Source organism: Pan paniscus, chromosome 18 (genome assembly GCF_029289425.2).
Source record: "Pan paniscus chromosome 18, NHGRI_mPanPan1-v2.0_pri, whole genome shotgun sequence".
NCBI lineage: Eukaryota > Metazoa > Chordata > Mammalia > Primates > Hominidae > Pan > Pan paniscus.
This window is the reverse complement of record NC_073267.2, coordinates 61,209,667-61,223,411: the sequence shown is the minus strand read 5'-3', so window position 1 is coordinate 61,223,411 and position 13,745 is coordinate 61,209,667. Positions and strand designations below refer to the sequence as shown.

The 13,745-nt window shown below is 41.5% G+C and overlaps 1 long non-coding RNA gene across 1 annotated transcript; it reads right to left on the bottom strand.

The window, feature by feature from the left end:
* Positions 1 to 2,702: 2,702 nt before the first annotated feature.
* On the bottom strand, positions 2,703 to 13,455 carry LOC130540894 (uncharacterized). The gene is made up of 3 exons (XR_008954924.2): positions 12,809 to 13,455; positions 3,700 to 3,808; positions 2,703 to 2,996 (listed from the first exon to the last, which is right to left on the bottom strand). It is a non-coding gene; the product is annotated as an uncharacterized LOC130540894 (long non-coding RNA).
* Positions 13,456 to 13,745: the final 290 nt, after the last annotated feature.

The following is a 13,745-nucleotide window of genomic DNA, read 5'->3' as shown; positions in this document are numbered from 1 at the left end:
TATTTCCTTAGCAAAAACTTCTAGAAGTGGCATTGCTGGATAATAATCATGCCCGTATCTAAGCTATTATCTGTAAAAAGTTGTACCTATTTACATTGTAATCAGCAGTGTGTGAGAATTCCCATTCTTCCACATCCTAACTATTACTGAGTATTAAACATTTTTAAATGCTGCTTGTTTAGTATGATGGTTAATACTGAATGTCAACTTGATTGGATTGAAGGATACAAAGTATTGATCTTGGGTGTGTCTGTGAGGGTGTTGCAAAAGAGATTAACATTTGAGCCAGTGGGCTAGGGAAGGCAGATCCACCCTTAATCTGGTGGGCACAATTTAATCAGCTGCCAGCGAACATAAAGCAGGCAGAAAAGGAGAGACAGGCCTAGCTTCCCAGCCAACATTTTTCTCCCATGCTGGGTGCTTCCTGCCCTCAAACATCGGACTCCAAGTTCTTTAGTTTTGTAACTTGGATTGCCTCTCCTTGCTCCTCAGCTTGCAGACAGCCTATTTTGGGACCTTGTAATCACGTAAGTTAACACTTAATAAGCTCCCCTTTACATATATATCTCCTATTTTTTCCCTCGAAGAGAACCCTAATGCAGGTAGGTAAATTATTTGTCATTGCATTATTTTTCTTTTGTAAATTATCCGTGTTAATCTTTTTCTTACAAAGTTGTTAAAACTTTTTATATGTTGAGCATATTGTATGTATGTGTGTATATATATATGTGTGTGTGTGTGTATATATATATGTATGTATATGTATATTTAAATATGTTACCCAATTTGTCCTTTCTTCTTAGTCATAATTTTTGGTATGTTTTGATGGGCAGACAATTTTAGTATTTCCGTAGTAAACTTAATTCATTTATTTTACGATTATTGCCTCAGGACTGATGCTTTCCCAATTCAATATTGTATAAATATCCACCAGCATATTCTTAGAAAATAATCATTTCCTTTTTTATATGTATAAATATATTACATCTAAAATTTATTCTTGGTTTTTCATACTTATAAATATATTACATCTATATAATTGTTTCCTTTTAATACTTATTATTAAACCTCAAATTTATACTTTCACTTGTATGACTCAGAGACTACCTTTTGTCTCCTCCCCTAAACGAATAGGCAGTTGCCACAATACCAAAATATTGAATAATATACTACATCTTCCTTTTATTTTTAAATGCCACTTTTATCATACACAAACTTCTTATATTTACTTGGGAATATTTCTAGGACTTCTATTCCGTTTCATTAATCCTATGCCACCATTACCATAAGATAGTCTTGCTCTGTCGCCCAGGCTAGAGTGCAATGGTGCGATCTCACTACAACCTCTGCCTCCTAGGTTCAAACAATTCTCCTGCCTCAGCCTCCAGAGTAGCTGGGATTGCAGGCATGCACCACCATGTCTAGCTCATTTTTATATTTTTAGTAGAGATGGGTTTTCGCCATGTTGAGCAGGCTGACCTTGAACTCCTGGCCTCAGGCGATCCGCCGGCCTCAGCCTCCAGAAGTGCTGGGATTACAGGCGTGAGCCACCACGCCTGGCCGACTTTGTAAGATATTCTAATGGTGGTAGTGAAACTGGAAAGTTTCCTTTGTCCCCCCTTGCAGGGCATGCGCTGGGGGTGTGGCTAGCTTTTTCAGCCACGCGCTCCTCAAACCTCCTAGGGGAACATAGACATGGGCAGACTGTGGGCCTCCGACCCAATGGCAGTGCCTAGGGATGAATGTTTACAGCCGAAACCCAAGTGGGCGTGTGTTACAGGGTGCTCTTTTGGTTTGCTGTCTATAGGCAGCTTGTGTTAACCAGTTCAATTAGACCTCCTTCTTTATCACAAGGACAGAGGGCTTTCTGTATCCCGGGAATGGATCACACATGGGCTTGGAGAATGAGTGCAAGGTTTTATTGAGTAGAAGTAGCTCTCAGCAGACGGGGGAGCAAGAAGGGAGATGGTTTTCCCCTGGAGTCGGGTCCTTTGGCGGCCTGCTCCAGCAAAACTCTGCGTCATTCCGCCATGTGCTCTCCACCACCAGCTGCTTGTGTCTTCTGCCCATGTGTTCTTCATGACGTCCAGCCGCTTTTGTGTCTGCCTGCTAGGGTCTTGGGTTTTTATAGGCCCAGAATGGGGGTGTGGCAGGCCAGGGTGATCTTGGAAAATGCAACATTTGGGCTTGAAGGCAGAAGTGCCTGTCCTCACCTAGGTCCCTGGGGGTGGAGCCCTAGACAGAGACCTCGCCTTTCTCTACCCAACACTTCCCTGCCCCACTTCCCTATCATTTAAAGGGACCACGCTCTTCCCTTCCCAGCGCTGCTGGATCAGTAGGAGAAATTTCCCTCTTTCTTCCTCTTTTCTAAGCATTCTTGATTATTCTTAAGCATCTTTTCTTCCTCCTAAACTTTAAGATTATTTTGTAAAGTGAAAAAATCATGAGAAATCAAGATTCATTTGTAGTCTAATTTGGGGAGGGTGTAATGATTAGTGTAATTAAATTAAGTTTCTATGGCTCTGGACAAAGGGGAGTGCTCTTCTTCAAAATCATCCATGTTGGACAGATGTTTCTTTAAATTTTTAAAAAAATATTCTTCTGAGTACTTTTTAATGTCAGAGAAACTGTGAATATAGAATTGTTCTAGTTTTAGATTTCTTCCTTTTTACGAGCTTTCTTATAGCAAGGCATGAGGAAGCGGCAGACACCCACTGGAAAGATTAGCGAGAGAAAATTAAGTTTTATTTAGGAAAGAAAAACTTTAACAAAAAGACCTGGAAAGAGATCCCATTTGGGGTGACAGCTACCTGGACAATACTCTGTTCTTAGGATGTGGCCGTCTGGTCCTCTCCCTTTCTTCTTGCTATGCTCCAAAGAGCAAATGTTTGGCATTTAGGAGTCTTTTTTTTTTTTCTTTTTCTTGAAAAGACGTACATCAATGATTTTACCATCGCTTTGAAAACGAATCTTCTAAGGCCAGAGAAGAAATACTTCTGAAAAAAAACAAACAAATTAAATTGTACTTTTTTTAGATTTTATTATTTAGGCTGTTATTTAAGAATGGTGAGAAAGTTTTACAGCCTCATGGAAAAGAGATGTAGCATTTCTTCCACAAACTATCAAAAGTAGTGAATCTATTTAAATCATAACATGATACTTTCATAATTGTGTGGATGTGTGCGGAAAGGAGAGTGGGTAAGGCTGTTTTGAATTTGTAAAAGGAGTGGAAACCTTCTAAGGCATAGATAAAGATGTATCACATGTGATAACGTTATATCCTGTGGTAAAAATCTATTATGAAAAAAATTACAAATAGTGCTTCTGGGAATAAAATGATTGAGAATACAACCTTTAGGATTAAAATCAATTTTCCACTGTTATTTTAGAATAGATCCAATTAAAATGCAAAATTCTTCAGCCAAGAGAGATGGTTTAGCATTAAACCAAATGCTAAAAGCTCTTACAATGCATTTTATTTATCCAGTTTAAGAAAACTCAGAAATGTCCAGAAGGTTGCATTCTTGATCCTATCATCATAATGGAAGTCTGATGCATTCTTTTTCAAATCATTTTTTACATATCAACAGGAAGACAGATGCCTTCTTGGTCCTCCCCTGGAATTTCTAGCCCTACTATGGATGTTTCTGTTTGCTCTGTTTCTCTGAGTGAGGGTGAGTGTCTGATGGTGAAATGTACCTAAACAAAACACCAGGCATGTCCATCAAGTGATCCTTTTTTCAGTCCAGTAATGATGCCTGATACAGTGTTCACAGGATCATCTTTTGTTTTCTTAAATTGAAATGGCCTATGTAAGAGCAAGAGAGAGATTATGTTTAAAACATTTGGCAACCATAGTGATGGGTTTGCAATACAAGTAACACCGTACCGATTAGGTTTCTCCACTAAGAGCTGGTTGTGTTAGCATATCGGATTTCCTGGAGTGGGACCGGCCACATTAGAAAGAAACAATCTCTACAAGGTTTTGACAACAGATTTTCTTTGATAAATATATGGGAGAAAAGGACCCTTCTGTAATTTTTCTCTGATGTTTACAGGTATCGCTGGTTTTGAAGGTAGAATAGATATGCAAATAGGAAACACCATCACTGAATTTGTTTCAGATATCCCCTGTTTATGGAAATACAGCATTCATTTGTTGTACCTGGTGGCTATTAACTGTTCTAATTGTGCTGTAGGCTCGTTAACAAGTTTGATGAAGTTGCACATTATAATTTTAAAGGAGTTAATTGAATACTAATCCAATGCGCAGCACAAAAATTATTTGAACCATTCCAAGGAAAGCCGAAAATCCCACCAGCTGCCGTGGTCCTAGTAAATCCCTACCCCTGTGAAACTGAGAAAATGAATATTCAATATTTTTTCCATTTGAGTCTCTTGACATTCTATTGATTCACTTTATTTTCCCAACAATGTTCTGACAGGTTTCCCAATGTGCATTGTGCACATTCTTTGATATTCATCTTGTGATTGCCTTTGAAAATGAGCACCGTGGCCAACTTTGGTCTAGGGCTTAGAACTCAGGAGCTCCAAGCCCCTTGCATCCCAGAAGCCAGCATATTCATAGAATTTTACTGTATTACCATGCAATCCTCACATCTGAGACACAGTCAAACATCAGAAGAGGAAGGAAGTTCGAGAGTGCATAAAACCTAAAATATGTTTGTGAACCAGGTTACTGCTCTGGGGGACTTAGAGGAGGGGACCAAGAGAAGTGGGAAATGTCTGAACCTAAAGATTGTGCTAGTGGACTGGGCAAGGTGGCTCAAACCTGTCATCCCAGCACTTTGAGAGGCCAAGGTAGGAGGATTGTTTGAACCCAGGAGTTCAAGACAAGCCTGGCAACATAATGAGACCCCATTTCTATAAAAAATATACAAAAATTAGCCCGGCATGATGGCAGGCACCTGTGATCCCAGCTACTTGGGAAGCTGAAGTGAGAGGATCACCTGAGCCTAGGAAGGTCAAGGCGTCAGTGAGCCATAATCACGCCACTGCACTCCAGCCTAGGTGACAGAGCAAGACCTTCTCTCAAAAACAAAGAGAGAAAAGAAAAGATTGTGCTAGGAAAGGAAAGTGAAAGAAAAGTAAATCACTTAGAGATGAAAAAGCAGGAAGTAAAAGTAAATAGATGTGGCAGGAAGGTAGCACCCATTTCAACAATTTTTGTGAAAGGAATAGTCCATTGGTTGTCAGAGAAGCGGCCTGACTCATATAGAAGAAAGAGAGCACAGGAACAGGTGAATCTCTTGTTGTTGCAGGATCTAAAAGCCAGTTGGTCGATATCATCAGTCTGGGGGTGCCATTACCACACAACTAGGTGATGCAGGCTCTTTCTTTGCATTAAAATGGTGTCCTTTGTTAGAAGAGGGACCTTGCTTCTGTAAAAACTAGATGTTGACTAAGGTTCTTCAGAGTAATGAATGGGGTGTGCGGATTTTTCCCAGAGAGCCTCCTGATCAGCAATATGGTCTTCTCCATATGCTCTGTCTAAGCATTTTGTAACAGGAGCTTAAGTTCATTCATGTTTGTATTTCTTAGCCCCTAGCTATAAGCAATGCATGTAGTATACTCTCAATAATATTTGTAAAATGAGTGAATGAATGAATGAAAAGTACATGGTCTATAATGTAGAAAATGTCAGTTTGGCTTATCTCTCAAACAGGATTCATTTCTTTTCAGATGACAAGTAGCTAAGTTAAGCAACTGCCTCTCTATCTGTGTATAATTGATCTTATTGACTTTAAAGATTAAGTTGCAGATAGATAGATAGATAGATAGATAGATAGACAGATGATAGATAGATAGATAGATAGATAGAGTGCTAGATAGATACACATTCTTTGACATATCTGATAAACCCAAGATGTGTTTAAATGATATCTTTGGAATTGCATCTTAAAGGTAGGATATTCTGTCCATTTATTTCCTAACCATTTTAGCAGCTCAGATCTCAGACTTCTCCACAATTTAGGTCCCTGGTTAAATTAAGGAGACTGTTCAATCAAAAAATATCAAGCTGGCTGTTTTGACTGCTTGAGTATTGACTTCGGCAAACGGGCTGTGAGCTGAAACAAAACCTATCCGATGGCTTTCCTTTCTGCTGAATGTACTTAAAGCAATGCATGCCATGTTTAGAGTGTGATGCGATGATGTTCACGCACATTTCATTTTTATTATTTTTCTTGAAAAAAATCTGTAAAGGTAACGTAATTTTAATGCAGTGCAACTGAATTAAAATTAAGATTTTAATGAAAAATCTTCCTGATTTGTTTTCATGGGGTGGCAGTTGCATTTTATAAAATGAAAATTAAACATTTCGAAGGTATGTATTGCTTTAGTCTTTATATAAGAGCTTTTAATCTGTGTGTCACCTTCTTTGATACAGTAGACTCTCATTTAATATTTGTGAATTAATACCTCCCCTCCCCTAATACTCACTATAAGTTACAGGAGGGCAGGCCGGGTGCGGTGGCTCACAGCTGTAATCCCATCACTTTGGGAGGCTGAGGCGGGTGGATCACAAGGTCAGGAGATCAAGACCATCCTGGCTAACATGGTGAAACCCCGTCTCCACTAAAAATACAAAAAATTAGCCGGGAGTGGTGGCAGACGCCTGTAGTACCAGCTACTTGGGAGAGAATTGCGTGAACCTGGGAGGCAGAGTTTGCAGTGAGCTGAGATCGCACCACTGCACTCCAGCCTGGGCAACAGAGCAAGACTCCATCTCAAAAAAAAAAAAAAAGTTACAAGAGGGCCGAGATTACATCTTCTTAATTTACTCACAATTCTTTGTATACAATAGCTGGTCAGCCTGCTAATGTTACATGTTTTAACTGCTACTGACATTTATTCATTATTTAAATTAAGAAGGTTCTGCAAACTATGACCCAACAGCGAAATCAGGCCCTCTACCTGTTCTTGTAAATAAAGTTTGATTGGAACACAGCCACATTTGTTCCTTTACATATGGTCTACGGCTGCTTCTAGCATGCAGTGGCAGAGTTAACTCTAACTAGTTGTGACACAGACCATATGGTCCTCAAAGCCTAAATTATTTTCTATCTAGCATTTTCCAAAAATGTTCGCAGACCCCTAATTTGCAATGTGCTAGGCATTGTGCAGGCTTGTCATGGATCATCCCTTTCAACTTTCACAACAGTATGTACTACTACATGGTATGTACTGTTGTTATCCCCATTTTATGGATGAGGAAACTGGGCCACAAGGAGGATTTGCAAGGGATTAGGAGAGCAGGAAGCAGAACCCAGTTAGGCATGACTCCAGAGTCCAGGAATTCTTGAGTCTGACTGGAGATGGGTGGTGGGGTGCACCTCTGCTTCTCAAACTCATCACAAGCAGCATCTCCAGTCCTCTGGTCGGGGAGGGGTAGCTGGGAATGAAGGCCAGAAGGTACTATTTCCGGAAGGACAGGGAGAGGCAAGGGGCCTGTCTGCCTCCCAGGGCTGCATGCTGACACCAGCCATGCCAAGACAGAAAGCAGAGCTGCAGGCTACAGCTATCAACCTCCCTCCCACACGCGCGCATGTCCACGGAGCTTAGTTTGGCACCAAGGTGTGAGCTCTTAGGCAACGTGGGAGCCCAGCAAGTCACACTCATGGTCATCCTGGCTCTATAAACACAAGAAAAGGATGCTTGCTTGGTGGCCTCTTGTGCTAGGCCCCTCTGCGTTGGGCTTGGGCGGCAGTCTCCCTTAGAGAAACCATTTGCTCCTCCAAATCTGGGATGGAAAACTTTTACCTCCTACCAAGATTGGTGCCCCTTAGTCTGCAGAGGCTCTGATGGAATGGGGGAGAATTTTCAACTTAAGTCCTTAAAAAAAGGGAACAAAGAGGCTAGCAAACAAATAGCTGTAATATGAGCAGACTTCTTTCATTTGAATTTTTTAAAAGATATCCCTCTGCTAATGACTTGGTGATTTTCACAGTACTAAATGTGCTGACTTAAAAAATCCCTGGGAGGTCAATAATTTTCCCTCTGCCTGTCACTGTACTGATTGTGGTCCCGATGCACCTTAATTACAACACCTACAGGTGGAGTATTATACAGTGTTTACATTAATCAGAATAGATTTACTGAGGGAAATAAACCTGCTGGCTTCCTTAGAGTTGCACTCTCATCAGGCAGCTACTGGGCTGGCCAGCCTGTGGGTTAGTGCCTGGGCTAGGAGCCCAGACCCCAGCCTCACAGCAATAGATAGGCTCAGAGCATCTCTATCCTAAACTGGTGTGCTCGTGCTTAGCTAATGAATCAACAGAAAGTTCTATTAATAGAAACTGCATTTCAGAATTTTGAGATCAAAGGAGGAAAGTGTGTGTGTGTGTGTGTGTGTGTATGTTTGTGTGTGTGTAGAGAGACAGAGGACAGAGGGAGAGAAGATAAGAGATAGAGAGATTGTGCAATTGTTAGAGAACTGACTTCATTCTCTGTGGCCATGAAGAACAAGAGAATCACACATACCTTAGAGGCATACATTGCCTCCCACCCCAAGTCTTACATTTATATGAAGAAGAAGAGTAGAAGAGAAACTCTGTTGGGAATTAAAGAAAGGCTAAAGAAGATACACACAGCTGTCCAGTTGGGATGTGGGCAGAGGAGGGGTAGGTTTTGCTGTGTGTTTGTTGTTTTTCAAATTCATTTTTCTTTTGCATTTTGAATGAGGCTTTATTGTTCTTTGGATTTGAAGAGAGGCCAACAACCTCCACTGACCCAGGTGGCCAATATGGGTGAGTAGCTAAAGTCACCAGCTCTTTCCTTAATCTCTGTCCTTCACTTTCCTCATACATAAAATGGGCTTAATAGTAGTACTTGTCTCACAAGGTTGTCATGAAGTTTTATTGCAATAAAATGCATAAAGTGCTCACAATTGTGCCTGGCTCATAGTAGGTAGTCAATTACAGTTACCTATGATTATTATTACTATTACTTTTTAGAGATGAGGTCTTGTTTCATCACCAGGCTGCAGTGCAGGGATGCAATCATAGCTGACCACAGCCTTGAAAATTTAACTATTACTGTCAAAAGTCATTGAGAAGACGGACTGTTAGAGTCAATGAGACTTCGTTTCTAGTTCTGCCTCTACTAGTTAATAGCAATGTGATGTTACTCAAGTTTCTAAACCTTTTTAAGCCTCAGTTTACTCATCCATAAAATGGCAATAACAGTACCTATAAATGAGAATTGGATGCAAAGTACTTTGCACATAGTAAACCTTCATAAGTACTAGTTATTATTAGCGGCAAATGTGGGAACTTTCTAATCTGTAAGAAAGGGACAAAGCCCTAAGCATTTGCCTGATCAGGTTGTGAGGTCACTACCTTCTTCTCAGGATAGTACTTAATTCTTCAGTCACTGAATAGTCAACACCCTCCCCAGAACGCTGTCCCTGGGTTTTTGGTTATGTCTAGATTTGGCCAATAGAGTCCTGAGAGCACATCTCCATTCTAGAAAAGGAGCTTGCAAAACTGTAGCATGTACTTAAGAGGGAAAGCCCCTGGGGTGCTCCAAAGATGAAGTGGAGCCGCAAGAAAATATTTCAATGAAAACAATTTGAATAGCATTTTTCAGAGCAAGGTCCCTGAATTGGTTCCATTCATGAAATAAACAGAGTACATGAGGATTTTATATTTTCAAAAAAATTCATCCATTTGTCTTTGGGAGGCATAGTCCTGTCATTACTGTGAACAGGAGCCTGGTCTCCTTGGTGGGCACCACACCCAGCAGACACAAAAGCGTCTCCTGGCTTGAAGCCACCAGCAAAGGCAGCCTCGGCTTCTCCAGCACCTTGGCTCTGGGTTGAGTCTCACCTGTGTTGAATGGTTTCTCTGCAGGAGCAATTTTAAGGCTAAAAATAAAGTCAAAAGAGAAAGGAAAAAAAGAAGAAAGGAAAATAGGGAAACATCACTCTTCTATCTCCACCTGGCCTCATGTACTGCTCTTTTACATTCATTAGAAAAACACAAAGTCCAAGTGGGAAAGAGGGAGCTCCCAGGCAAAACAAGATTTTGCTATCATTTGCAAGAACAGTCCTTTTTTCTGTTGCCCCTGACTGCAACCTTCCCTCGCCAGTAATAACGAGCCTGTGAAATGCTCATGGAGATCTGTTGTTAGGCTGGGGCACTTGGATCTAATTCTAGAAGGTTCAGATGTTCAGCCTGTTGCTTCTTATTTCACTGGTCCAGAAAGAGCCGCTCAGATGATAAGACTGGCAGAAAAGAAGGGCATGGTGTAAACACAGTCCCTGTCTCACCTGGAGCCCTTTTTGCCACTTGCAATTATATGGTTTCATTTCAGTGCTTGCAGCTGAAGCTGACCTTTCTCTGCATTACAGCTAGTTTCATTAACACCTTTTTCTTTTCTTCCTCGGTGTGAGGTTTTATAATTTGGTTTTGATGGCCAGATTGCTTTGGGGAGCACAGGCAGCTTGTGGCACCATCCTGGGCACAGTGGATACTTACAAAAAGACTTAGATGCAATTTTTGCTGCTGAATTCCAGTTGGAACTTTAAAAATAGATGAGGTTAACAGAGTGCATGTCTGATTTTTAGAAACCTAGTGTTTTAGAACCAAAACGGATTCGAGGACTTAATAAGGAATTAACCCCTCCTTTTAAAAATAATGTAAGTGAGGCTCAGATGTCATAAGAGACATGAACAAGGACACTTGGTCACAGCATAGCCAAAATATAAGGTCACATTTTTGCCCTGAGGTTGGCCACAATATGGAATAACAGTTTTGCCACCAATCTTGAAGTCTCAAGATAGGTAACTAATGTAAGTCTTTGAAATAATACATATTAGAGTATTTTAAGATTAATCTTTTTATCCAGATAAGATGAAATGGCTTTAGAACTTTTGCTTTAATAGGAAGAGGAGGCTAATTGGCACACTCTTTGCTTGTATCTAACTGTGTGCTTAAGAGTGTGAAATCACTTGGTAGAACAAAGTCCTTAAAACAATCATGAACAATGGTGATAGAAAAGGAAGCTGTGGGACTCTTCAGCCAGAAAAGTGTCTCTAGGTAAAGATTCACTTTGCCAGGAAACCTCACAAATTATAAACTAGTGGCATTTCCAGATGAATGGTATTTTACTTTATGGTTCTTTGAAGCACGCGTGAATCATTCTGAAATGATTATATGAAGAACTGGTTTTATGACGTGAGCTTATGTGGTATGTTAGCTCCCAGTTGACTATCCTGGGGGAAGTAAAGACAGTGTGGTTAATCAAGAGAACCAAAACTAAATTTCTAGACCTGATTTCTGACCCTAGTTGTGCCTCGAACCAGCTGTGTAACTGGGCAAATTACTTTGCCTCTGCCAATTTTGGTTTCCTGGCTAAAGATTTTTACTAGAGGGTCTCTAATAGGTTGCCAGGTTGAGAAGGAAAAAAAAAAAAAAGTAAGGAAGAAAGGAAAGAAGGAAGGGAGAAGGAAGGGAGGAAACAAAAAATAAAACAAAAACAACACACAGGCATCCAGTTAAATCTGAATGTCAGATAAACAAAGAATATCTTTTAGTGTAAGTATGCCCCACGTAACATCTGGGACATACTTACACTAAAATCAAACCACTATTCTTTTTCTGAAATTCAAATGTAAGTGGGTATTCTGTAATTTATCTGGCAACCCTAGGCCTCCAATTCTATAATTAATGATTCTGACTGTGTTTGTTTCTAAAAGTGTATGAAGGAGAGAGAGAGAGAGAGAGAGAGAAGCAATCCCCTGAAAGCACTCACCAGCCGGTTGCTAGTCTGCAAAAGGACAGCTCATGGCATTAGAGTAAAAGTCTCTTTAGGCTGAGAGGCAGCCCTGGAGAAAACAAGGCCCTTTCCTGATGACATAGGCCCCTCCCATGGCTGTCCTGAGAGCCAGACCTCTTTGTGGGCCTAGAGAGCTCTGTGCCCTGAACCGTCTCAGTGGCAGGCAGTGCTGTGCTGAGCGCCCTAAGAAAAAGCCTAGTCCCTTCCATACACAAAGACAATTGCAATTAATCCCTGTTGTGAGCCATCAGGCACCAAGGATCAGAGAATCCTCACAACAGGGGCCTAAACAAATCATCCTTAGGTGGAAACCAGGAATGGATCCAGCCTCCCCTTTCTCCCTAAGTAATGTGGACATAGAGGGCATCCACCCCAACTTGTTTGTTATGGGACTGGGTAGGAGTGGGAAGATAGAGCAAGATAGAGAGAGGAGAGGATGTGAGATGCTGGAAGTCAGTGTTGCAGTCAGTTAGCAAAAGGCCGGGTAGTTAGAATTGGGATACCGAGATTTCCCCCACAACCTTAAATAATTGCAGGTAACACTTTATTCTGTGTTACAGTGAGGTCCCTCCCTTAAGCATAATGACTGCTTCTTTGGTCCATTTAGTTTGGGTCTTTTGCAATTTATCAGAGATGAGTTCCCTGGAGTCTGGGATCCCATTCAAAGCAGTGTGGGCGCACGCATAAGTGTGTTGATTGCATTTCCACAATCCTCAGATTCTGCCCTTGAGAGGGGCTGTCCCTCCACTGATTCCTGGAATGGATGGGCAAACAGAGCCCCAGTGTCTCCAAAAGCACTTCTGAATCCCCCTCACCACCACCGCCACGCCGCCAGGAAATGAATTAACCTGGACACCCAGACAGCTGCCATTAACTCGACCTCCCCTCCATAAAGAAGCACGCAGAGCCGGAGTGTGAAGAGGATATGGTTAGGATACGATGTTTAACAGAGAGAAAGAAAGGAGGAGAAACAACTGTTTGCTTTAGATGCAAATAAACTCAACTTCACCTTTAAAGCTGAAAACCTGTGCCCTTGGCAAGACGTTTGGGGACTGTTCCAGAGATATTAATCTTCCTCCGTTTACATGTTAAATAGATCTTTGGAAACGGTTTCTCCAGCACTGTTTTTTCTCTCCGGCACAATCTCCTTCTCTCTTTCTTTTTTTAGTACAGTCAGGACTCCCCAGCAGCGAGAAGCCCCGGGGGACGAAGGTGGAGGCACCAACCCGTGTGGATTTCAGAGCCATCCGCGGCTGCCGGCTGTTGGGGCGGCCAGGAGCGGCCTGCCAGCAGATGGCGCTGTGCCGCACGTTATGGACCCTCGTGTGCCCGACCGGCTCAGGGAAGGAGACAGACGGCTCAAAGTTTCTAGTGCCATTCCTGGACTGAAACAAATGTTTGTGGAATTAAGTAGTGATTTCCTTTAGTCTGCGCCACTCTTACTGGCTGTGTTTTCAGGCCTAGATGTTAACATATGCCACATATTACTTTTTTTTTTTTGCCTGGTGAAATCAGGGGTTTCCAAGCACTCAGCCTCATCCTAAGTGTTCATGTCAACTAGCAAAGGTCTGCATTTTCTGATAAAATAACTTATAAAACTTCCATATTAAGAGCTAAAATGGTTTGGAAGACAAAGAAGTGCTGAGAAATGTAAGTAAACAGAGCACCTAACATTTTGTCTTTCTAAATAAACAAACGGGGAGGGAGGTGTTCCTTTATTAGGCTCAAAAATTACGCATGAGAGCGGCCAGGAGGAGATTCAAGGCATTCGGGAAAAAGTGTCTCTGGCTACTGGGGGGAAGGGGGTTGCATTATGTGATTGCTGGAAACACTGAGGTGCAATGATCATAAATGTAGAATCGTGGAGAAAATTTAGGATATGCGCGGAACACCCAAGGCACAGCCAGAAGTCCCTGGGTTTTCAGAACCCAGTTAAACGACAATGG